This window comes from Garra rufa, chromosome 2 (genome assembly GCF_049309525.1).
Source record: "Garra rufa chromosome 2, GarRuf1.0, whole genome shotgun sequence".
Classification (NCBI taxonomy): Eukaryota; Metazoa; Chordata; class Actinopteri; order Cypriniformes; family Cyprinidae; genus Garra; species Garra rufa.
Genome location: NC_133362.1, coordinates 62,422,917 through 62,446,933, shown reverse-complemented (window position 1 = coordinate 62,446,933; position 24,017 = coordinate 62,422,917). Strand labels below are relative to the sequence as shown.

At 43.7% G+C, this 24,017-nt stretch overlaps 1 protein-coding gene and 35 non-coding genes across 36 annotated transcripts in view; all 36 read right to left on the bottom strand.

The window, feature by feature from the left end:
- Positions 1-24,017, bottom strand: part of LOC141325654 (uncharacterized) — a 246,712-nt gene that overhangs the window by 74,893 nt on the left and 147,802 nt on the right. The gene's annotated exons all lie outside the window — the stretch shown is intronic.
- On the bottom strand, positions 4,021-4,093 carry trnav-uac (transfer RNA valine (anticodon UAC)). The gene has a single exon. It is a non-coding gene; the product is annotated as a tRNA-Val (tRNA).
- trnav-aac (transfer RNA valine (anticodon AAC)) lies at positions 4,220-4,292 on the bottom strand. Its single transcript has one exon. It is a non-coding gene; the product is annotated as a tRNA-Val (tRNA).
- On the bottom strand, positions 5,076-5,148 carry trnav-uac (transfer RNA valine (anticodon UAC)). The gene has a single exon. It is a non-coding gene; the product is annotated as a tRNA-Val (tRNA).
- On the bottom strand, positions 5,275-5,347 carry trnav-aac (transfer RNA valine (anticodon AAC)). Its single transcript has one exon. It is a non-coding gene; the product is annotated as a tRNA-Val (tRNA).
- trnav-cac (transfer RNA valine (anticodon CAC)) lies at positions 6,129-6,201 on the bottom strand. The gene has a single exon. It is a non-coding gene; the product is annotated as a tRNA-Val (tRNA).
- On the bottom strand, positions 6,328-6,400 carry trnav-aac (transfer RNA valine (anticodon AAC)). Its single transcript has one exon. It is a non-coding gene; the product is annotated as a tRNA-Val (tRNA).
- Positions 7,184-7,256, bottom strand: trnav-uac (transfer RNA valine (anticodon UAC)). Its single transcript has one exon. It is a non-coding gene; the product is annotated as a tRNA-Val (tRNA).
- On the bottom strand, positions 7,383-7,455 carry trnav-aac (transfer RNA valine (anticodon AAC)). The gene has a single exon. It is a non-coding gene; the product is annotated as a tRNA-Val (tRNA).
- trnav-aac (transfer RNA valine (anticodon AAC)) lies at positions 8,427-8,499 on the bottom strand. The gene has a single exon. It is a non-coding gene; the product is annotated as a tRNA-Val (tRNA).
- Positions 9,283-9,355, bottom strand: trnav-uac (transfer RNA valine (anticodon UAC)). Its single transcript has one exon. It is a non-coding gene; the product is annotated as a tRNA-Val (tRNA).
- On the bottom strand, positions 9,482-9,554 carry trnav-aac (transfer RNA valine (anticodon AAC)). Its single transcript has one exon. It is a non-coding gene; the product is annotated as a tRNA-Val (tRNA).
- On the bottom strand, positions 10,526-10,598 carry trnav-aac (transfer RNA valine (anticodon AAC)). The gene has a single exon. It is a non-coding gene; the product is annotated as a tRNA-Val (tRNA).
- trnav-cac (transfer RNA valine (anticodon CAC)) lies at positions 11,382-11,454 on the bottom strand. Its single transcript has one exon. It is a non-coding gene; the product is annotated as a tRNA-Val (tRNA).
- trnav-aac (transfer RNA valine (anticodon AAC)) lies at positions 11,581-11,653 on the bottom strand. The gene has a single exon. It is a non-coding gene; the product is annotated as a tRNA-Val (tRNA).
- Positions 12,437-12,509, bottom strand: trnav-uac (transfer RNA valine (anticodon UAC)). The gene has a single exon. It is a non-coding gene; the product is annotated as a tRNA-Val (tRNA).
- trnav-aac (transfer RNA valine (anticodon AAC)) lies at positions 12,636-12,708 on the bottom strand. Its single transcript has one exon. It is a non-coding gene; the product is annotated as a tRNA-Val (tRNA).
- trnav-cac (transfer RNA valine (anticodon CAC)) lies at positions 13,492-13,564 on the bottom strand. The gene has a single exon. It is a non-coding gene; the product is annotated as a tRNA-Val (tRNA).
- trnav-aac (transfer RNA valine (anticodon AAC)) lies at positions 13,691-13,763 on the bottom strand. Its single transcript has one exon. It is a non-coding gene; the product is annotated as a tRNA-Val (tRNA).
- trnav-cac (transfer RNA valine (anticodon CAC)) lies at positions 14,547-14,619 on the bottom strand. The gene has a single exon. It is a non-coding gene; the product is annotated as a tRNA-Val (tRNA).
- On the bottom strand, positions 14,746-14,818 carry trnav-aac (transfer RNA valine (anticodon AAC)). Its single transcript has one exon. It is a non-coding gene; the product is annotated as a tRNA-Val (tRNA).
- On the bottom strand, positions 15,602-15,674 carry trnav-uac (transfer RNA valine (anticodon UAC)). The gene has a single exon. It is a non-coding gene; the product is annotated as a tRNA-Val (tRNA).
- Positions 15,801-15,873, bottom strand: trnav-aac (transfer RNA valine (anticodon AAC)). The gene has a single exon. It is a non-coding gene; the product is annotated as a tRNA-Val (tRNA).
- On the bottom strand, positions 16,845-16,917 carry trnav-aac (transfer RNA valine (anticodon AAC)). Its single transcript has one exon. It is a non-coding gene; the product is annotated as a tRNA-Val (tRNA).
- Positions 17,701-17,773, bottom strand: trnav-cac (transfer RNA valine (anticodon CAC)). Its single transcript has one exon. It is a non-coding gene; the product is annotated as a tRNA-Val (tRNA).
- trnav-aac (transfer RNA valine (anticodon AAC)) lies at positions 17,900-17,972 on the bottom strand. The gene has a single exon. It is a non-coding gene; the product is annotated as a tRNA-Val (tRNA).
- Positions 18,756-18,828, bottom strand: trnav-uac (transfer RNA valine (anticodon UAC)). Its single transcript has one exon. It is a non-coding gene; the product is annotated as a tRNA-Val (tRNA).
- Positions 18,955-19,027, bottom strand: trnav-aac (transfer RNA valine (anticodon AAC)). The gene has a single exon. It is a non-coding gene; the product is annotated as a tRNA-Val (tRNA).
- Positions 19,811-19,883, bottom strand: trnav-aac (transfer RNA valine (anticodon AAC)). Its single transcript has one exon. It is a non-coding gene; the product is annotated as a tRNA-Val (tRNA).
- trnav-cac (transfer RNA valine (anticodon CAC)) lies at positions 20,667-20,739 on the bottom strand. The gene has a single exon. It is a non-coding gene; the product is annotated as a tRNA-Val (tRNA).
- Positions 20,866-20,938, bottom strand: trnav-aac (transfer RNA valine (anticodon AAC)). The gene has a single exon. It is a non-coding gene; the product is annotated as a tRNA-Val (tRNA).
- On the bottom strand, positions 21,543-21,615 carry trnav-aac (transfer RNA valine (anticodon AAC)). Its single transcript has one exon. It is a non-coding gene; the product is annotated as a tRNA-Val (tRNA).
- Positions 22,399-22,471, bottom strand: trnav-cac (transfer RNA valine (anticodon CAC)). Its single transcript has one exon. It is a non-coding gene; the product is annotated as a tRNA-Val (tRNA).
- Positions 22,598-22,670, bottom strand: trnav-aac (transfer RNA valine (anticodon AAC)). Its single transcript has one exon. It is a non-coding gene; the product is annotated as a tRNA-Val (tRNA).
- trnav-uac (transfer RNA valine (anticodon UAC)) lies at positions 23,453-23,525 on the bottom strand. The gene has a single exon. It is a non-coding gene; the product is annotated as a tRNA-Val (tRNA).
- trnav-aac (transfer RNA valine (anticodon AAC)) lies at positions 23,652-23,724 on the bottom strand. The gene has a single exon. It is a non-coding gene; the product is annotated as a tRNA-Val (tRNA).

Here is a 24,017-nt window from a genome sequence, read left to right as displayed (position 1 = left end):
TTACCCATGGGTTCATCTGGGGATTTTGAGGCAGAAACAGGTGAGGGGTGGGTGGATTGCTGTCTCTTTCGCAGGTACTGCTGCAGCTTGTGCATACGTGTCCCTGGGACGCAGCTCTTCCTCATAATAAAGTCTGCATAGCCATCCGCTTTGCTGTCCCATATCTCCTTCCAGGTGCTCTTGGCCCGGGAACCAAAGCCAACCAGCTGGTCATCTTCTGATGAGGCTGGCACAACAACCACTTTACTGGCCTCATAACTGAGAAGAGACTGGATCTCTTCAAAACTACAAGCATAGTTCACAAAGGACAGTAGACTGTCTTTGCTATGCCCCTCAGCTTTAGGGATGCCTGACGCCTCCTCCTTCTCCAGGTTCTTGATGAGATACAAAATGTACCCTACATCATTTTCCAACAGCCACCGGAAAGACTTCCCTTTGTACTTCCCAAACTGCAGGATGTAGTCTCCCAGGACCTCCTTCTTGTCGGAAGCATCCCCTCCTCTCTGACGTACCACTGTCAGGGCATTTTGCCGCACAAGGTTCTGCCTCATGGGCGCAGACTTGTCCTGCAGAGTTGGGTCATTCTTAATCCGCCTGGCTTCCTCAGATGGATCCTGAAGAAGAAATCCAAGTGGTCCCTTGCGGAACACAACAGAGATTCTCCCTGGGAAAAACTGGAATTTCCTCTGCATGATCTACCATCAAACAAAAATAGAATTTTAGGGTTATTTCAGAAGATACTTTAAAAAGATATTGTCAAACCATGAAATATCACTATCTGTTTCATTGCACAGTTATCAGACTCAAATTACTGGGCCAGATCTTGTTGCTGTTCTTTTCTTATCTCCAAACTTCAATCACATAGTTCCAGAGGTCAGAAGACAATGCTTTTTCACACCTCTTTCACCCTTAACTGCTCTGTGTCCGTGGGGGAGTGCAGGTGTGTTTGCCTGAATGAGCACACACACACAGAGCAGATAAGGATGAAAGAGGTGTGAAAAGCATTGTCTACTTGACCTCTTGAACTACGTGGCTGAAGTTTAGAGATGAGAGACTAAAGATACTGTCCTACTCTCAGACTAATTATACATTACAGTGAGCAAAATGGCCTTAGTAACAGCTATTTATACTATTTCAGACTGAAACATAAATTATTTTAAACTTTTTTCAGGACAATTAATATGGTATTACCACAGTAGGCTGTGTATCTTTGAATGAGCACACACACACACACACACACACACACACACACACACACACACACACACACTACTATAGTATTAACATAGTAATTGTCCTACTAAAAGATGAAAATAATTTATGCTCAAGTCTGAAATTATATAAATAACTCTTAATTATGCTATTTTGGTTAGTATGTGATCATACAGGCACATACATAGACACGCACACATACAACCTACTATGGTAATACCATAGTAATTGTCCTGATAAAAGTTACAAATGCTCCAGTCTGAAATGGTAAAAATAGTTGTTGCTTAGGCTATTTTGGTCACTGCAATGCATTAGTCTAACAGTAAAGCAGTTCTAAAGGCTCATTACAACAGTACAACAGTACTAGTACAGTTCCTAGCGATGTTTAAACACTTATTACAGTTATTTACTAGTTGAATTATGTGATGTACATTGTTTATTTAGCGTCACGATATGACAACTATTGGCAATAATGGAAAAACGATCGTTCATTCGTTATTTATCTCATATAAACAAGCGATGTTGAGGTAATGTAATGACAACATCGTAAGAAACGGACTGATAGGCTTATTTAACCCCACGGCATAGAAATTATATGCATGAAACGCTCACGTTCATTCATAAGTTTGCGAGCAGATCGTCGTATCAACACAACATTGTCAGAAATTGACTAACAGGCTTGTTTAACCCTACGACACGAAACAACACACACGAATATATAAAACGGGCATGTCCATTCAAAACTTTGCGAGCAGATCATCCTATGATGATAATTAACAGTAAATAATGCCCCAAATGATAACGTTTATCAATAACCAAGACCTCACGGAGCGAAGCAGCGGTTTTCATTTAACAACTAACGTGATTTCAGCATTAACAACATGAAAAAGTACATAAAGTAACTTACCTTTGATAGATTTTCCGAATAACAGCGTAGCAGATCGCGACTGTACTGTCCGAGTGTGGATGTGTTAATGGCGAATTCAAAGTTGGCGCTGGTGCAGAAACAAGGAAGTGCGCCAAAAGGGCGCTAGCGGCCGAAAGTGTATTGCATCCGTAGTGTTTCAGCACTACCATTGAGAATGAATGGGAAACGGTTTAGGGCCGTTTAGCTAAACTATTCACGGCTGCCGCGCGGGTGTTAGGCGAACGTGATGACCACTACACTACAGAAATTTGATTACGATACACCGTTCTTTTAACTCGGCTTGGCAGAAGGCCTTTGTAGTGTTGACGAAGAAAGCAACAGATCCCTACTTAACCCTTTCAGTGGTGAGTTTAAAATATTCTAGCGGACCCCCGAGAGTGAGTTTTTTTTAAGCGACCGTTATTTTAGAACGTTCGTCCTTATTGTTTCCATGGCGACGCGTCATGCTTGTCACCTGACACAACACAGCCACAATAACACTGTATGACAGATAGATCACTTTAATTTCGTTTTTTCCTTTTTTATCCAGAATACTCACACACTTGCTTACCATGCCATGAACTATCTAATATTCCGATTCACAAATATGTGTGAATTAGTGTGTTTCATCGTTTAAAACCCTATGTAAATGATCTGGATCGTGATTTGAAACGTGAGATGGGCGCGGCCATGTTTGTTCGCGCTGCAGTTCAGAGAGTCCTGTCAGCCGCGTTTACATCACGTACATTCATCCGTTTCTCCCGAAATACATGCAAGTAAGTGGCTGGTGAACTAGAAGAGTAATAGAGTGAACCTTTTAGTTACTTTGCCTATGTGTATGTGATAGAAATAAAACACATCGGCAAATTATATTTGAATAGATGGTTATTTGCTGCTTCCATAGACCTATGTGTGTATTTTACAAACTCTAAATGTCTCCTTTTACTAGTACTTATGTGTATTTAAATGTCTGAAACCTAAAATAAGCGTTATGTGGTTAAAAACACTGCATAGTTGTGATTGTATGACAAGTGCAGAGCTCCGCCGTCTCTGGCTCAGCGCCAGCCATCGCGCCAAAGCGCAGTTTGAATTTGTCAGCTGCGTGACGTCACCGAACGTTCTAAATCCCATATGTGGGACCGTACTCCCAGGGGCACAGAAATTAGAATCCCATATGTGGGACCGTACTGCTCAAAGGGTTAAGCAATTTTGGAAAAAGCCACAAGCTATTGCCGCCCAGTTTCGAACTGGGGACCTTTCGCATGAGGCGAACGTGACAACCACTACACTATGGAATCCCGTGCAGTGATGACTGCCAGCAATCTCCTGGTGATCGCTTGTGGAAGAGCGAACTAAGGAAAAGATAATTAAACACCTCACCTGACTTTGCAAACATTTCATGTTTTCCCACAAAAGAGAAACACTGTCTCTGCTCGGTAAATCCACTTGGCAGAAGGCAATTGTATTGTTTACGAAGAAAGCAGTAGATCCCTACTTAAACAATTTTGGAAAAAGCCAACAGCTGTTTCAGCACAGTTTTAAACTGGGGACCTTTCGTATGTGAGGTGAATGTGATAACCATTACACTACAGAAACTTGTGCAGAGAAGACAGCCAGCAATCTCGTGGTGATCGCTTGTTGAAAAACCTATAAAGGAAAAGATTACTAAATCTCTCGTCTGACGATGCAAACAATTAATGTTTTACGTCCAAGGCAAAAAGCTGTTTCCGCTCAGTTTGGAACCGAGGACCTTTCGCGTGTAAAGCGAACGTGATGACCACTACAGAAACCTGACGGGGAGCCTCTCTTCTTTTAACACTACTTGGCAGAAGAGGCCTTTGTAGTGTTGACTAAGAATGCAGCAGAGCCTGGCTTAAGCAATTTTGGAAAAAGCCACTAGCTGTTTCCACCCAGTTTCGAACTGGGGACCTTACGCGTGTAAGGCGAACGTGATAACCACTACACTATGGAAACTTGCAAAAAGTACACAGCAAGCAATCTCCTGGTGATCGCTTGCTGTAAAACGAATAAAGGAAAAGATAACTAAAGCCCTCCCCTGACTTTGCAAACAGTTCATGTTTACCCACGAAAGAGAAACATTGTTTCTGCTCGGTTTCGAACCGAGGACCTTTCGCGTGTTAGGCGAACGTGATGACCACTACACTACAGAAACTTGATTACGATCCACCGTTCTTTTAACTCGGCTTGGCAGAAGGCCTTTGTAGTGTTGACGAAGAAAGCAACAGATCCCTACTTAAGCAATTTTGGAAAAAGCCACCAGCTGTTGCCACCAAGTTTCGAACTGGGGACCTTTCGCATGCGGCAAACGTGACAACCACTACACTATGGAATCCTTCGCAGAGATGACTGCCAGCAATCTCCTGGTGATCGCTTGTAGAAGAGCGAACTAAGGAAAAGATAATTAAACACCTCACCTGACTTTGCAAACATTTCATGTTTTCCCACAAAAGAGAAACACTGTCTCTGCTCGGTAAATCCACTTGGCAGAAGGCAATTGTATTGTTTACGAAGAAAGCAGTAGATCCCCACTTAAACAATTTTGGAAAAAGCCAACAGCTGTTTCAGCACAGTTTTAAACTGGGGACCTTTCGTATGTGAGGTGAATGTGATAACCATTACACTACAGAAACATGTGCAGAGAAGACAGCCAGCAATCTCGTGGTGATCGCTTGTTGAAAAACCTATAAAGGAAAAGATTACTAAATCTCTCGTCTGACGATGCAAACAATTAATGTTTTACGTCCAAGGCAAAAAGCTGTTTCCGCTCAGTTTGAAACAGAGGACCTTTCGCGTGTAAAGCGAACGTGAGGACCACTACAGAAACCTGACGGGGAGCCTCTCTTCTTTTAACACTACTTGGCAGAAGAGGCCTTTGTAGTGTTGACTAAGAATGCAGCAGAGCCTGGCTTAAGCAAATTTGGAAAAAGTCAGTAGCTGTTTCCACCCAGTTTCGAACTGGGGACCTTTCGCGTGTAAGGCGAACGTGATAACCACTACACTATGGAAACTTGCAAAAAGTACACAGCCAGCAATCTCCTGGTGATCGCTTTCTGTAAAACGAATAAAGGAAAAGATAACTAAATCCCTCCCCTGACTTTGCAAACAGTTCATGTTTACCAACGAAAGAGAAACACTGTTTCTGCTCGGTTTCGAACCGAGGACCTTTCGCGTGTTAGGCGAACGTGATGACCACTACACTACAGAAACTTGATTACGATCCACCGTTCTGTTAACTCGGCTTGGCAGAAGGCCTTTGTAGTGTTGACGAAGAAAGCAACAGATCCCTACTTAAGGAATTTTGGAAAAAGCCACCAGCTGTTACCACCAAGTTTCGAACTGGGGACCTTTCGCATGTGGCAAACGTGACAACCACTACACTATGGAATCCTTCGCAGAGACGACTGTCAGCAATCTCCTGGTGATCGCTTGTGGAAGAGCGAACTAAGGAAAAGATAATTAAACACCTCACCTGACTTTGCAAACATTTCATGTTTTCCCACAAAAGAGAAACTCTGTTTCTGCTCGGTAAATCCACTTGGCAGAAGGCATTTGTAGTGTTTACGAAGAAAGCAGTAGATCCCTACTTAAACAATTTTGGAAAAAGCCAACAGCTGTTTCAAAACAGTTTCAAACTGGGGACCTTTTGTGTGTGAGGTGAACGTGATAACCATTACACTACAGAAACTTGTGCAGAGAAGACAGCCAGCAATCTCGTGGTGATCGCTTGTTGAAAAACCTATTGGAAAAGATTACTAAATCTCTCGTCTGACGATGCAAACAATTAATGTTTTACGTCCAAGGCAAAAAGCTGTTTCCGCTCAGTTTGGAACCGAGGACCTTTCGCGTGTAAAGCAAACGTGATGACCACTACAGAAACCTGACGGGGAGCCTCTCTTCTTTTAACACTACTTGGCAGAAGAGGCCTTTGTAGTGTTGACTAAGAATGCAGCAGAGCCTGGCTTAAGCAATTTTGGAAAAAGTCAGTAGCTGTTTCCACCCAGTTTCGAACTGGGGACCTTTCGCGTGTGAGGCGAACGTGATAACCACTACACTATGGAAACTTGCAAAAAGTACACAGCCAGCAATCTCCTGGTGATCGCTTGCTGTAAAACGAATAAAGGAAAAGATAACTAAATCCCTCCCCTGACTTTGCAAACAGTTCATGTTTACCCACGAAAGAGAAACACTGTTTCTGCTCGGTTTCGAACCGAGGACCTTTCGCGTGTTAGGCGAACGTGATGACCACTACACTACAGAAACTTAATTAGGACCCACCGTTCTTTTAACTCGGCTTGGCAGAAGGCCTTTGTAGTGTTGACGAAGAAAGCAACAGATCCCTACTTAAGCAATTTTGGAAAAAGCCACCAGCTGTTGCCACCCAGTTTCGAACTGGGGACCTTTCGCATGAGGCGAACGTGACAACCACTACACTATGGAATCCCGTGCAGAGATGACTGCCAGCAATCTCCTGGTGATCGCTTGTAGAAGAGTGAACTAAGGAAAAGATAATTAAACACCTCACCTGACTTTGCAAACATTTCATGTTTTCCCACAAAAGAGAAACACTGTCTCTGCTCGGTAAATCCACTTGGCAGAAGGCAATTGTATTGTTTACGAAGAAAGCAGTAGATCCCCACTTAAACAATTTTGGAAAAAGCCAACAGCTGTTTCAGCACAGTTTTAAACTGGGGACCTTTCGTATGCGAGGTGAATGTGATAACCATTACACTACAGAAACATGTGCAGAGAAGACAGCCAGCAATCTCGTGGTGATCGCTTGTTGAAAAACCTATAAAGGAAAAGATTACTAAATCTCTCGTCTGACGATGCAAACAATTAATGTTTTACGTCCAAGGCAAAAAGCTGTTTCCGCTCAGTTTGAAACAGAGGACCTTTCGCGTGTAAAGCGAACGTGAGGACCACTACAGAAACCTGACGGGGAGCCTCTCTTCTTTTAACACTACTTGGCAGAAGAGGCCTTTGTAGTGTTGACTAAGAATGCAGCAGAGCCTGGCTTAAGCAAATTTGGAAAAAGTCAGTAGCTGTTTCCACCCAGTTTCGAACTGGGGACCTTTCGCGTGTAAGGCGAACGTGATAACCACTACACTATGGAAACTTGCAAAAAGTACACAGCCAGCAATCTCCTGGTGATCGCTTTCTGTAAAACGAATAAAGGAAAAGATAACTAAATCCCTCCCCTGACTTTGCAAACAGTTCATGTTTACCCACGAAAGAGAAACACTGTTTCTGCTCGGTTTCGAACCGAGGACCTTTCGCGTGTTAGGCGAACGTGATGACCACTACACTACAGAAACTTGATTACGATCCACCGTTCTGTTAACTCGGCTTGGCAGAAGGCCTTTGTAGTGTTGACGAAGAAAGCAACAGATCCCTACTCAAGGAATTTTGGAAAAAGCCACCAGCTGTTACCACCAAGTTTCGAACTGGGGACCTTTCGCATGCGGCAAACGTGACAACCACTACACTATGGAATCCTTCGCAGAAACGACTGCCAGCAATCTCCTGGTGATCGCTTGTGGAAGAGCGAACTAAGGAAAAGATAATTAAACACCTCACCTGACTTTGCAAACATTTCATGTTTTCCCACAAAAGAGAAACTCTGTTTCTGCTCGGTAAATCCACTTGGCAGAAGGCATTTGTAGTGTTTACGAAGAAAGCAGTAGATCCCTACTTAAACAATTTTGGAAAAAGCCAACAGCTGTTTCAAAACAGTTTCAAACTGGGGACCTTTTGTGTGTGAGGTGAACGTGATAACCATTACACTACAGAAACTTGTGCAGAGAAGACAGCCAGCAATCTCGTGGTGATCGCTTGTTGAAAAACCTATAAAGGAAAAGATTACTAAATCTCTCGTCTGACGATGCAAACAATTAATGTTTTACGTCCAAGGCAAAAAGCTGTTTCCGCTCAGTTTGGAACCGAGGACCTTTCGCGTGTAAAGCAAACGTGATGACCACTACAGAAACCTGACGGGGAGCCTCTCTTCTTTTAACACTACTTGGCAGAAGAGGCCTTTGTAGTGTTGACTAAGAATGCAGCAGAGCCTGGCTTAAGCAATTTTGGAAAAAGCCAGTACCTGTTTCGAACTGGGGACCTTTCGCGTGTGAAGCGAACGTGATAACCACTACACTATGGAAACTTGCAAAAAGTACACAGCCAGCAATCTCCTGGTGATCGCTTGCTGTAAAACGAATAAAGGAAAAGATAACTAAATCCCTCCCCTGACTTTGCAAACAGTTCATGTTTACCCACAAAAGAGAAACTCTGTTTCTGCTCGGTTTCGAACCGAGGACCTTTCGCGTGTTAGGCGAACGTGATGACCACTACACTACAGAAACTTGATTACAATCCACCGTTCTTTTAACTCGGCTTGGCAGAAGGCCTTTGTAGTGTTGACGAAGAAAGCAACAGATCCCTACTTAAGCAATTTTGGAAAAAGCCACCAGCTGTTACCACCAAGTTTCGAACTGGGGACCTTTCGCATGCGGCAAACGTGACAACCACTACACTATGGAATCCTTCGCAGAAACGACTGCCAGCAATCTCCTGGTGATCGCTTGTAGAAGAGCGAACTAAGGAAAAGATAATTAAACACCTCACCTGACTTTGCAAACATTTCATGTTTTCCCACAAAAGAGAAACACTGTCTCTGCTCGGTAAATCCACTTGGCAGAAGGCATTTGTAGTGTTTACGAAGAAAGCAGTAGATCCCCACTTAAACAATTTTGGAAAAAGCCAACAGCTGTTTCAGCACAGTTTTAAACTGGGGACCTTTCGTATGTGAGGTGAATGTGATAACCATTACACTACAGAAACTTGTGCAGAGAAGACAGCCAGCAATCTCGTGGTGATCGCTTGTTGAAAAACCTATAAAGGAAAAGATTACTAAATCTCTCGTCTGACGATGCAAACAATTAATGTTTTACGTCCAAGGCAAAAAGCTGTTTCCGCTCAGTTTGAAACAGAGGACCTTTCGCGTGTAAAGCGAACGTGAGGACCACTACAGAAACCTGACGGGGAGCCTCTCTTCTTTTAACACTACTTGGCAGAAGAGGCCTTTGTAGTGTTGACTAAGAATGCAGCAGAGCCTGGCTTAAGCAAATTTGGAAAAAGTCAGTAGCTGTTTCCACCCAGTTTCGAACTGGGGACCTTTCGCGTGTAAGGCGAACGTGATAACCACTACACTATGGAAACTTGCAAAAAGTACACAGCCAGCAATCTCCTGGTGATCGCTTGCTGTAAAACGAATAAAGGAAAAGATAACTAAATCCCTCCCCTGACTTTGCAAACAGTTCATGTTTACCCACGAAAGAGAAACACTGTTTCTGCTCGGTTTCGAACCGAGGACCTTTCGCGTGTTAGGCGAACGTGATGACCACTACACTACAGAAACTTGATTACGATCCACCGTTCTGTTAACTCGGCTTGGCAGAAGGCCTTTGTAGTGTTGACGAAGAAAGCAACAGATCCCTACTTAAGCAATTTTGGAAAAAGCCACCAGCTGTTACCACCAAGTTTCGAACTGGGGACCTTTCGCATGCGGCAAACGTGACAACCACTACACTATGGAATCCTTCTCAGAAACGACTGCCAGCAATCTCCTGGTGATCGCTTGTGGAAGAGCGAACTAAGGAAAAGATAATTAAACACCTCACCTGACTTTGCAAACATTTCATGTTTTCCCACAAAAGAGAAACTCTGTTTCTGCTCGGTAAATCCACTTGGCAGAAGGCATTTGTAGTGTTTACGAAGAAAGCAGTAGATCCCTACTTAAACAATTTTGGAAAAAGCCAACAGCTGTTTCAAAACAGTTTCAAACTGGGGACCTTTTGTGTGTGAGGTGAACGTGATAACCATTACACTACAGAAACTTGTGCAGAGAAGACAGCCAGCAATCTCGTGGTGATCGCTTGTTGAAAAACCTATAAAGGAAAAGATTACTAAATCTCTCGTCTGACGATGCAAACAATTAATGTTTTACGTCCAAGGCAAAAAGCTGTTTCCGCTCAGTTTGGAACCGAGGACCTTTCGCGTGTAAAGCAAACGTGATGACCACTACAGAAACCTGACGGGGAGCCTCTCTTCTTTTAACACTACTTGGCAGAAGAGGCCTTTGTAGTGTTGACTAAGAATGCAGCAGAGCCTGGCTTAAGCAATTTTGGAAAAAGCCAGTACCTGTTTCGAACTGGGGACCTTTCGCGTGTGAGGCGAACGTGATAACCACTACACTATGGACACTTGCAAAAAGTACACAGCAAGCAATCTCCTGGTGATCGCTTGCTGTAAAACGAATAAAGGAAAAGATAACTAAATCCCTCCCCTGACTTTGCAAACAGTTCATGTTTACCCACAAAAGAGAAACTCTGTTTCTGCTCGGTTTCGAACCGAGGACCTTTCGCGTGTTAGGCGAACGTGATGACCACTACACTACAGAAACTTGATTACAATCCACCGTTCTTTTAACTCGGCTTGGCAGAAGGCCTTTGTAGTGTTGACGAAGAAAGCAACAGATCCCTACTTAAGCAATTTTGGAAAAAGCCACCAGCTGTTACCACCAAGTTTCGAACTGGGGACCTTTCGCATGCGGCAAACGTGACAACCACTACACTATGGAATCCTTCGCAGAAACGACTGCCAGCAATCTCCTGGTGATCGCTTGTGGAAGAGCGAACTAAGGAAAAGATAATTAAACACCTCACCTGACTTTGCAAACATTTCATGTTTTCCCACAAAAGAGAAACTCTGTTTCTGCTCGGTAAATCCACTTGGCAGAAGGCATTTGTAGTGTTTACGAAGAAAGCAGTAGATCCCTACTTAAACAATTTTGGAAAAAGCCAACAGCTGTTTCAAAACAGTTTCAAACTGGGGACCTTTTGTGTGTGAGGTGAACGTGATAACCATTACACTACAGAAACTTATACAGAGAAGACAGCCAGCAATCTCGTGGTGATCGCTTGTTGAAAAACCTATAAAAGAAAAGATTACTAAATCTCTCGTCTGACGATGCAAACAATTAATGTTTTACGTCCAAGGCAAAAAGCTGTTTCCGCTCAGTTTGGAACCAAGGACCTTTCGCGTGTAAAGCAAACGTGATGACCACTACAGAAACCTGACGGGGAGCCTCTCTTCTTTTAACACTACTTGGCAGAAGAGGCCTTTGTAGTGTTGACTAAGAATGCAGCAGAGCCTGGCTTAAGCAATTTTGGAAAAAGCCAGTACCTGTTTCCACCCAGTTTCGAACTGGGGACCTTTCGCGTGTGAGGCGAACGTGATAACCACTACACTATGGAAACTTGCAAAAAGTACACAGCCAGCAATCTCCTGGTGATCGCTTGCTGTAAAACGAATAAAGGAAAAGATAACTAAATCCCTCCCCTGACTTTGCAAACAGTTCATGTTTACCCACAAAAGAGAAACTCTGTTTCTGCTCGGTTTCGAACCGAGGACCTTTCGCGTGTTAGGCGAACGTGATGACCACTACACTACAGAAACTTGATTAGGACCTACCGTTCTTTTAACTCGGCTTGGCAGAAGGCCTTTGTAGTGTTGACGAATAAAGCAACAGATCCCTACTTAAGCAATTTTGGAAAAAGCCACCAGCTGTTGCCACCCAGTTTCGAACTGGGGACCTTTCGCATGCGGCAAACGTGACAACCACTACACTATGGAATCCCGTGCAGAGATGACTGCCAGCAATCTCCTGGTGATCGCTTGTAGAAGAGCGAACTAAGGAAAAGATAATTAAACACCTCACCTGACTTTGCAAACATTTCATGTTTTCCCACAAAAGAGAAACACTGTCTCTGCTCGGTAAATCCACTTGGCAGAAGGCAATTGTATTGTTTACGAAGAAAGCAGTAGATCCCCACTTAAACAATTTTGGAAAAAGCCAACAGCTGTTTCAGCACAGTTTTAAACTGGGGACCTTTCGTATGTGAGGTGAATGTGATAACCATTACACTACAGAAACTTGTGCAGAGAAGACAGCCAGCAATCTCGTGGTGATCGCTTGTTGAAAAACCTATAAAGGAAAAGATTACTAAATCTCTCGTCTGACGATGCAAACAATTAATGTTTTACGTCCAAGGCAAAAAGCTGTTTCCGCTCAGTTTGAAACAGAGGACCTTTCGCGTGTAAAGCGAACGTGAGGACCACTACAGAAACCTGACGGGGAGCCTCTCTTCTTTTAACACTACTTGGCAGAAGAGGCCTTTGTAGTGTTGACTAAGAATGCAGCAGAGCCTGGCTTAAGCAAATTTGGAAAAAGTCAGTAGCTGTTTCCACCCAGTTTCGAACTGGGGACCTTTCGCGTGTAAGGCGAACGTGATAACCACTACACTATGGAAACTTGCAAAAAGTACACAGCCAGCAATCTCCTGGTGATCGCTTGCTGTAAAACGAATAAAGGAAAAGATAACTAAATCCCTCCCCTGACTTTGCAAACAGTTCATGTTTACCCACGAAAGAGAAACACTGTTTCTGCTCGGTTTCGAACCGAGGACCTTTCGCGTGTTAGGCGAACGTGATGACCACTACACTACAGAAACTTGATTACGATCCACCGTTCTGTTAACTCGGCTTGGCAGAAGGCCTTTGTAGTGTTGACGAAGAAAGCAACAGATCCCTACTTAAGCAATTTTGGAAAAAGCCACCAGCTGTTACCACCAAGTTTCGAACTGGGGACCTTTCGCATGCGGCAAACGTGACAACCACTACACTATGGAATCCTTCGCAGAAACGACTGCCAGCAATCTCCTGGTGATCGCTTGTGGAAGAGCGAACTAAGGAAAAGATAATTAAACACCTCACCTGACTTTGCAAACATTTCATGTTTTCCCACAAAAGAGAAACTCTGTTTCTGCTCGGTAAATCCACTTGGCAGAAGGCATTTGTAGTGTTTACGAAGAAAGCAGTAGATCCCTACTTAAACAATTTTGGAAAAAGCCAACAGCTGTTTCAAAACAGTTTCAAACTGGGGACCTTTTGTGTGTGAGGTGAACGTGATAACCATTACACTACAGAAACTTATACAGAGAAGACAGCCAGCAATCTCGTGGTGATCGCTTGTTGAAAAACCTATAAAAGAAAAGATTACTAAATCTCTCGTCTGACGATGCAAACAATTAATGTTTTACGTCCAAGGCAAAAAGCTGTTTCCGCTCAGTTTGGAACCAAGGACCTTTCGCGTGTAAAGCAAACGTGATGACCACTACAGAAACCTGACGGGGAGCCTCTCTTCTTTTAACACTACTTGGCAGAAGAGGCCTTTGTAGTGTTGACTAAGAATGCAGCAGAGCCTGGCTTAAGCAATTTTGGAAAAAGCCAGTACCTGTTTCCACCCAGTTTCGAACTGGGGACCTTTCGCGTGTGAGGCGAACGTGATAACCACTACACTATGGAAACTTGCAAAAAGTACACAGCCAGCAATCTCCTGGTGATCGCTTGCTGTAAAACGAATAAAGGAAAAGATAACTAAATCCCTCCCCTGACTTTGCAAACAGTTCATGTTTACCCACAAAAGAGAAACTCTGTTTCTGCTCGGTTTCGAACCGAGGACCTTTCGCGTGTTAGGCGAACGTGATGACCACTACACTACAGAAACTTGATTGCAATCCACCGTTCTTTTAACTCGGCTTGGCAGAAGGCCTTTGTAGTGTTGACGAAGAAAGCAACAGATCCCTACTTAAGCAATTTTGGAAAAAGCCACCAGCTGTTACCACCAAGTTTCGAACTGGGGACCTTTCGCATGCGGCAAACGTGACAACCACTACACTATGGAATCCTTCGCAGAAACGACTGCCAGCAATCTCCTGGTGATCACTTGTGGAAGAGCGAACTAAGGAAAAGATAATTAAACACCTCACCTGACTTTGCAAACATTTCATGTTTTCCCACAAAAGAGAAACTCTGTTTCTGCTCGGTAAATCCACTTGGCAGAAGGCATTTGTAGTGTTTACGAAGAAAGCAGTAGATCCCTACTTAAACAATTTTGGAAAAAGCCAACAGCTGTTTCAAAACAGTTTCAAACTGGGGACCTTTTGTGTGTGAGGTGAACGTGATAACCATTACACTACAGAAACTTATACAGAGAAGACAGCCAGCAATCTCGTGGTGATCGCTTGTTGAAAAACCTATAAAAGAAAAGATTACTAAATCTCTCGTCTGACGATGCAAACAATTAATGTTTTACGTCCAAGGCAAAAAGCTGTTTCCGCTCAGTTTGGAACCAAGGACCTTTCGCGTGTAAAGCAAACGTGATGACCACTACAGAAACCTGACGGGGAGCCTCTCTTCTTTTAACACTACTTGGCAGAAGAGGCCTTTGTAGTGTTGACTAAGAATGCAGCAGAGCCTGGCTTAAGCAATTTTGGAAAAAGCCAGTACCTGTTTCCACCCAGTTTCGAACTGGGGACCTTTCGCGTGTGAGGCGAACGTGATAACCACTACACTATGGAAACTTGCAAAAAGTACACAGCCAGCAATCTCCTGGTGATCGCTTGCTGTAAAACGAATAAAGGAAAAGATAACTAAATCCCTCCCCTGACTTTGCAAACAGTTCATGTTTACCCACTAAAGAGAAACTCTGTTTCTGCTCGGTTTCGAACCGAGGACCTTTCGCGTGTTAGGCGAACGTGATGACCACTACACTACAGAAACTTGATTAGGATCTACCGTTCTTTTAACTCGGCTTGGCAGAAGGCCTTTGTAGTGTTGACGAATAAAGCAACAGATCCCTACTTAAGCAATTTTGGAAAAAGCCACCAGCTGTTGCCACCCAGTTTCGAACTGGGGACCTTTCGCATGCGGCAAACGTGACAACCACTACACTATGGAATCCCGTGCAGAGATGACTGCCAGCAATCTCCTGGTGATCGCTTGTAGAAGAGCGAACTAAGGAAAAGATAATTAAACACCTCACCTGACTTTGCAAACATTTCATGTTTTCCCACAAAAGAGAAACACTGTCTCTGCTCGGTAAATCCACTTGGCAGAAGGCAATTGTATTGTTTACGAAGAAAGCAGTAGATCCCCACTTAAACAATTTTGGAAAAAGCCAACAGCTGTTTCAGCACAGTTTTAAACTGGGGACCTTTCGTATGTGAGGTGAATGTGATAACCATTACACTACAGAAACTTGTGCAGAGAAGACAGCCAGCAATCTCGTGGTGATCGCTTGTTGAAAAACCTATAAAGGAAAAGATTACTAAATCTCTCGCCTGACGATGCAAACAATTAATGTTTTACGTCCAAGGCAAAAAGCTGTTTCCGCTCAGTTTGAAACAGAGGACCTTTCGCGTGTAAAGCGAACGTGAGGACCACTACAGAAACCTGACGGGGAGCCTCTCTTCTTTTAACACTACTTGGCAGAAGAGGCCTTTGTAGTGTTGACTAAGAATGCAGCAGAGCCTGGCTTAAGCAAATTTGGAAAAAGTCAGTAGCTGTTTCCACCCAGTTTCGAACTGGGGACCTTTCGCGTGTAAGGCGAACGTGATAACCACTACACTATGGAAACTTGCAAAAAGTACACAGCCAGCAATCTCCTGGTGATCGCTTGCTGTAAAACGAATAAAGGAAAAGATAACTAAATCCCTCCCCTGACTTTGCAAACAGTTCATGTTTACCCACGAAAGAGAAACACTGTTTCTGCTCGGTTTCGAACCGAGGACCTTTCGCGTGTTAGGCGAACGTGATGACCACTACACTACAGAAACTTGATTACGATCCACCGTTCTGTTAACTCGGCTTGGCAGAAGGCCTTTGTAGTGTTGACGAAGAAAGCAACAGATCCCTACTTAAGCAATTTTGGAAAAAGCCACCAGCTGTTACCACCCAGTTTCGAACTGGGGACCTTTCGCATGCGGCAAACGTGACAACCACTACGCTATGGAATCCTTCGCAGAAACGACTGCCAGCAATCTCCTGGTGATCGCTTGTGGAAGAGCGAACTAAGGAAAAGATAATTAAACACCTCACCTGACTTTGCAAACATTTCATGTTTTCCCACAAAAGAGAAACTCTGTTTCTGCTCGGTAAATCCACTTGGCAGAAGGCATTTGTAGTGTTTACGAAGAAAGCAGTAGATCCCTACTTAAACAATTTTGGAAAAAGCCAACAGCTGTTTCAAAACAGTTTCAAACTGGGGACCTTTTGTGTGTGAGGTGAACGTGATAACCATTACACTACAGAAACTTGTGCAGAGAAGACAGCCAGCAATCTCGTGGTGATCGCTTGTTGAAAAACCTATAAAGGAAAAGATTACTAAATCTCTCGTCTGACGATGCAAACAATTAATGTTTTACGTCCAAGGCAAAAAGCTGTTTCCGCTCAGTTTGGAACCGAGGACCTTTCGCGTGTAAAGCAAACGTGATGACCACTACAGAAACCTGACGGGGAGCCTCTCTTCTTTTAACACTACTTGGCAGAAGAGGCCTTTGTAGTGTTGACTAAGAATGCAGCAGAGCCTGGCTTAAGCAATTTTGGAAAAAGCCAGTACCTGTTTCGAACTGGGGACCTTTCGCGTGTGAGGCGAACGTGATAACCACTACACTATGGACACTTGCAAAAAGTACACAGCCAGCAATCTCCTGGTGATCGCTTGCTGTAAAACGAATAAAGGAAAAGATAACTAAATCCCTCCCCTGACTTTGCAAACAGTTCATGTTTACCCACAAAAGAGAAACTCTGTTTCTGCTCGGTTTCGAACCGAGGACCTTTCGCGTGTTAGGCGAACGTGATGACCACTACACCACAGAAACTTGATTACAATCCACCGTTCTTTTAACTCGGCTTGGCAGAAGGCCTTTGTAGTGTTGACGAAGAAAGCAACAGATCCCTACTTAAGCAATTTTGGAAAAAGCCACCAGCTGTTACCACCAAGTTTCGAACTGGGGACCTTTCGCATGCGGCAAACGTGACAACCACTACACTATGGAATCCTGTGCAGAGATGACTGCCAGCAATCTCCTGGTGATCGCTTGTGGAAGAGCGAACTAAGGAAAAGATAATTAAACACCTCACCTGACTTTGCAAACATTTCATGTTTTCCCACAAAAGAGAAACTCTGTTTCTGCTCGGTAAATCCACTTGGCAGAAGGCATTTGTAGTGTTTACGAAGAAAGCAGTAGATCCCTACTTAAACAATTTTGGAAAAAGCCAACAGCTGTTTCAAAACAGTTTCAAACTGGGGACCTTTTGTGTGTGAGGTGAACGTGATAACCATTACACTACAGAAACTTATACAGAGAAGACAGCCAGCAATCTCGTGGTGATCGCTTGTTGAAAAACCTATAAAAGAAAAGATTACTAAATCTCTCGTCTGACGATGCAAACAATTAATGTTTTACGTCCAAGGCAAAAAGCTGTTTCCGCTCAGTTTGGAACCAAGGACCTTTCGCGTGTAAAGCAAACGTGATGACCACTACAGAAACCTGACGGGGAGCCTCTCTTCTTTTAACACTACTTGGCAGAAGAGGCCTTTGTAGTGTTGACTAAGAATGCAGCAGAGCCTGGCTTAAGCAATTTTGGAAAAAGCCAGTACCTGTTTCCACCCAGTTTCGAACTGGGGACCTTTCGCGTGTGAGGCGAACGTGATAACCACTACACTATGGAAACTTGCAAAAAGTACACAGCCAGCAATCTCCTGGTGATCGCTTGCTGTAAAACGAATAAAGGAAAAGATAACTAAATCCCTCCCCTGACTTTGCAAACAGTTCATGTTTACCCACAAAAGAGAAACTCTGTTTCTGCTCGGTTTCGAACCGAGGACCTTTCGCGTGTTAGGCGAACGTGATGACCACTACACTACAGAAACTTGATTAGGATCTACCGTTCTTTTAACTCGGCTTGGCAGAAGGCCTTTGTAGTGTTGACGAATAAAGCAACAGATCCCTACTTAAGCAATTTTGGAAAAAGCCACCAGCTGTTGCCACCCAGTTTCGAACTGGGGACCTTTCGCATGCGGCAAACGTGACAACCACTACACTATGGAATCCCGTGCAGAGATGACTGCCAGCAATCTCCTGGTGATCGCTTGTAGAAGAGCGAACTAAGGAAAAGATAATTAAACACCTCACCTGACTTTGCAAACATTTCATGTTTTCCCACAAAAGAGAAACACTGTCTCTGCTCGGTAAATCCACTTGGCAGAAGGCAATTGTATTGTTTACGAAGAAAGCAGTAGATCCCCACTTAAACAATTTTGGAAAAAGCCAACAGCTGTTTCAGCACAGTTTTAAACTGGGGACCTTTCGTATGTGAGGTGAATGTGATAACCATTACACTACAGAAACTTGTGCAGAGAAGACAGCCAGCAATCTCGTGGTGATCGCTTGTTGAAAAACCTATAAAGGAAAAGATTACTAAATCTCTCGTCTGACGATGCAAACAATTAATGTTTTACGTCCAAGGCAAAAAGCTGTTTCCGCTCAGTTTGAAACAGAGGACCTTTCGCGTGTAAAGCGAACGTGAGGACCACTACAGAAACCTGACGGGGAGCCTCTCTTCTTTTAACACTACTTGGCAGAAGAGGCCTTTGTAGTGTTGACTAAGAATGCAGCAGAGCCTGGCTTAAGCAAATTTGGAAAAAGTCAGTAGCTGTTTCCACCCAGTTTCGAACTGGGGACCTTTCGCGTGTAAGGCGAACGTGATAACCACTACACTATGGAAACTTGCAAAAAGTACACAGCCAGCAATCTCCTGGTGATCGCTTGCTGTAAAACGAATAAAGGAAAAGATAACTAAATCCCTCCCCTGACTTTGCAAACAGTTCATGTTTACCCACGAAAGAGAAAAACTGTTTCTGCTCGGTTTCGAACCGAGGACCTTTCGCGTGTTAGGCGAACGTGATGACCACTACACTACAGAAACTTGATTACGATCCACCGTTCTGTTAACTCGGCTTGGCAGAAGGCCTTTGTAGTGTTGACGAAGAAAGCAACAGATCCCTACTTAAGCAATTTTGGAAAAAGCCACCAGCTGTTACCACCAAGTTTCGAACTGGGGACCTTTCGCATGCGGCAAACGTGACAACCACTACACTATGGAATCCTTCGCAGAAACGACTGCCAGCAATCTCCTGGTGATCGCTTGTGGAAGAGCGAACTAAGGAAAAGATAATTAAACACCTCACCTGACTTTGCAAACATTTCATGTTTTCCCACAAAAGAGAAACTCTGTTTCTGCTCGGTAAATCCACTTGGCAGAAGGCATTTGTAGTGTTTACGAAGAAAGCAGTAGATCCCTACTTAAACAATTTTGGAAAAAGCCAACAGCTGTTTCAAAACAGTTTCAAACTGGGGACCTTTTGTGTGTGAGGTGAACGTGATAACCATTACACTACAGAAACTTATACAGAGAAGACAGCCAGCAATCTCGTGGTGATCGCTTGTTGAAAAACCTATAAAAGAAAAGATTACTAAATCTCTCGTCTGACGATGCAAACAATTAATGTTTTACGTCCAAGGCAAAAAGCTGTTTCCGCTCAGTTTGGAACCGAGGACCTTTCGCGTGTAAAGCAAACGTGATGACCACTACAGAAACCTGACGGGGAGCCTCTCTTCTTTTAACACTACTTGGCAGAAGAGGCCTTTGTAGTGTTGACTAAGAATGCAGCAGAGCCTGGCTTAAGCAATTTTGGAAAAAGCCAGTACCTGTTTCTGCTCGGTTTCGAACCGAGGACCTTTCGCGTGTTAGGCGAACGTGATGACCACTACACTACAGAAACTTGATTAGGATCTACCGTTCTTTTAACTCGGCTTGGCAGAAGGCCTTTGTAGTGTTGACGAATAAAGCAACAGATCCCTACTTAAGCAATTTTGGAAAAAGCCACCAGCTGTTGCAACCCAGTTTCGAACTGGGGACCTTTCGCATGCGGCAAACGTGACAACCACTACACTATGGAATCCCGTGCAGAGATGACTGCCAGCAATCTCCTGGTGATCGCTTGTAGAAGAGCGAACTAAGGAAAAGATAATTAAACACCTCACCTGACTTTGCAAACATTTCATGTTTTCCCACAAAAGAGAAACACTGTCTCTGCTCGGTAAATCCACTTGGCAGAAGGCAATTGTATTGTTTACGAAGAAAGCAGTAGATCCCCACTTAAACAATTTTGGAAAAAGCCAACAGCTGTTTCAGCACAGTTTTAAACTGGGGACCTTTCGTATGTGAGGTGAATGTGATAACCATTACACTACAGAAACTTGTGCAGAGAAGACAGCCAGCAATCTCGTGGTGATCGCTTGTTGAAAAACCTATAAAGGAAAAGATTACTAAATCTCTCTTCTGACGATGCAAACAATTAATGTTTTACGTCCAAGGCAAAAAGCTGTTTCCGCTCAGTTTGGAACCAAGGACCTTTCGCGTGTAAAGCAAACGTGATGACCACTACAGAAACCTGACGGGGAGCCTCTCTTCTTTTAACACTACTTGGCAGAAGAGGCCTTTGTAGTGTTGACTAAGAATGCAGCAGAGCCTGGCTTAAGCAATTTTGGAAAAAGCCAGTACCTGTTTCCACCCAGTTTCGAACTGGGGACCTTTCGCGTGTGAGGCGAACGTGATAACCACTACACTATGGAAACTTGCAAAAAGTACACAGCCAGCAATCTCCTGGTGATCGCTTGCTGTAAAACGAATAAAGGAAAAGATAACTAAATCCCTCCCCTGACTTTGCAAACAGTTCATGTTTACCCACAAAAGAGAAACTCTGTTTCTGCTCGGTTTCGAACCGAGGACCTTTCGCGTGTTAGGCGAACGTGATGACCACTACACTACAGAAACTTGATTAGGATCTACCGTTCTTTTAACTCGGCTTGGCAGAAGGCCTTTGTAGTGTTGACGAATAAAGCAACAGATCCCTACTTAAGCAATTTTGGAAAAAGCCACCAGCTGTTGCCACCCAGTTTCGAACTGGGGACCTTTCGCATGCGGCAAACGTGACAACCACTACACTATGGAATCCCGTGCAGAGATGACTGCCAGCAATCTCCTGGTGATCGCTTGTAGAAGAGCGAACTAAGGAAAAGATAATTAAACACCTCACCTGACTTTGCAAACATTTCATGTTTTCCCACAAAAGAGAAACACTGTCTCTGCTCGGTAAATCCACTTGGCAGAAGGCAATTGTATTGTTTACGAAGAAAGCAGTAGATCCCCACTTAAACAATTTTGGAAAAAGCCAACAGCTGTTTCAGCACAGTTTTAAACTGGGGACCTTTCGTATGTGAGGTGAATGTGATAACCATTACACTACAGAAACTTGCAAAAAGTACACAGCCAGCAATCTCCTGGTGATCGCTTGCTGTAAAACGAATAAAGGAAAAGATAACTAAATCCCTCCCCTGACTTTGCAAACAGTTCATGTTTACCCACGAAAGAGAAACACTGTTTCTGCTCGGTTTCGAACCGAGGACCTTTCGCGTGTTAGGCGAACGTGATGACCACTACACTACAGAAACTTGATTACGATCCACCGTTCTGTTAACTCGGCTTGGCAGAAGGCCTTTGTAGTGTTGACGAAGAAAGCAACAGATCCCTACTCAAGGAATTTTGGAAAAAGCCACCAGCTGTTACCACCAAGTTTCGAACTGGGGACCTTTCGCATGCGGCAAACGTGACAACCACTACACTATGGAATCCTTCGCAGAAACGACTGCCAGCAATCTCCTGGTGATCGCTTGTGGAAGAGCGAACTAAGGAAAAGATAATTAAACACCTCACCTGACTTTGCAAACATTTCATGTTTTCCCACAAAAGAGAAACTCTGTTTCTGCTCGGTAAATCCACTTGGCAGAAGGCATTTGTAGTGTTTACGAAGAAAGCAGTAGATCCCTACTTAAACAATTTTGGAAAAAGCCAACAGCTGTTTCAAAACAGTTTCAAACTGGGGACCTTTTGTGTGTGAGGTGAACGTGATAACCATTACACTACAGAAACTTGTGCAGAGAAGACAGCCAGCAATCTCGTGGTGATCGCTTGTTGAAAAACCTATAAAGGAAAAGATTACTAAATCTCTCGTCTGACGATGCAAACAATTAATGTTTTACGTCCAAGGCAAAAAGCTGTTTCCGCTCAGTTTGGAACCGAGGACCTTTCGCGTGTAAAGCAAACGTGATGACCACTACAGAAACCTGACGGGGAGCCTCTCTTCTTTTAACACTACTTGGCAGAAGAGGCCTTTGTAGTGTTGACTAAGAATGCAGCAGAGCCTGGCTTAAGCAATTTTGGAAAAAGCCAGTACCTGTTTCCACCCAGTTTCGAACTGGGGACCTTTCGCGTGTGAGGCGAACGTGATAACCACTACACTATGGACACTTGCAAAAAGTACACAGCCAGCAATCTCCTGGTGATCGCTTGCTGTAAAACGAATAAAGGAAAAGATAACTAAATCCCTCCCCTGACTTTGCAAACAGTTCATGTTTACCCACAAAAGAGAAACTCTGTTTCTGCTCGGTTTCGAACCGAGGACCTTTCGCGTGTTAGGCGAACGTGATGACCACTACACTACAGAAACTTGATTACAATCCAAATTCTTTTAACTCGGCTTGGCAGAAGGCCTTTGTAGTGTTGACGAAGAAAGCAACAGATCCCTACTTAAGGAATTTTGGAAAAAGCCACCAGCTGTTACCACCAAGTTTCGAACTGGGGACCTTTCGCATGCGGCAAACGTGACAACCACTACACTATGGAATCCTTCGCAGAAACGACTGCCAGCAATCTCCTGGTGATCGCTTGTAGAAGAGCGAACTAAGGAAAAGATAATTAAACACCTCACCTGACTTTGCAAACATTTCATGTTTTCCCACAAAAGAGAAACACTGTCTCTGCTCGGTAAATCCACTTGGCAGAAGGCATTTGTAGTGTTTACGAAGAAAGCAGTAGATCCCCACTTAAACAATTTTGGAAAAAGCCAACAGCTGTTTCAGCACAGTTTTAAACTGGGGACCTTTCGTATGTGAGGTGAATGTGATAACCATTACACTACAGAAACTTGTGCAGAGAAGACAGCCAGCAATCTCGTGGTGATCGCTTGTTGAAAAACCTATAAAGGAAAAGATTACTAAATCTCTCGTCTGACGATGCAAACAATTAATGTTTTACGTCCAAGGCAAAAAGCTGTTTCCGCTCAGTTTGAAACAGAGGACCTTTCGCGTGTAAAGCGAACGTGAGGACCACTACAGAAACCTGACGGGGAGCCTCTCTTCTTTTAACACTACTTGGCAGAAGAGGCCTTTGTAGTGTTGACTAAGAATGCAGCAGAGCCTGGCTTAAGCAAATTTGGAAAAAGTCAGTAGCTGTTTCCACCCAGTTTCGAACTGGGGACCTTTCGCGTGTAAGGCGAACGTGATAACCACTACACTATGGAAACTTGCAAAAAGTACACAGCCAGCAATCTCCTGGTGATCGCTTGCTGTAAAACGAATAAAGGAAAAGATAACTAAATCCCTCCCCTGACTTTGCAAACAGTTCATGTTTACCCACGAAAGAGAAACACTGTTTCTGCTCGGTTTCGAACCGAGGACCTTTCGCGTGTTAGGCGAACGTGATGACCACTACACTACAGAAACTTGATTACGATCCACCGTTCTGTTAACTCGGCTTGGCAGAAGGCCTTTGTAGTGTTGACGAAGAAAGCAACAGATCCCTACTTAAGCAATTTTGGAAAAAGCCACCAGCTGTTACCATCAAGTTTCGAACTGGGGACCTTTCGCATGCGGCAAACGTGACAACCACTACACTATGGAATCCTTCTCAGAAACGACTGCCAGCAATCTCCTGGTGATCGCTTGTGGAAGAGCGAACTAAGGAAAAGATAATTAAACACCTCACCTGACTTTGCAAACATTTCATGTTTTCCCAC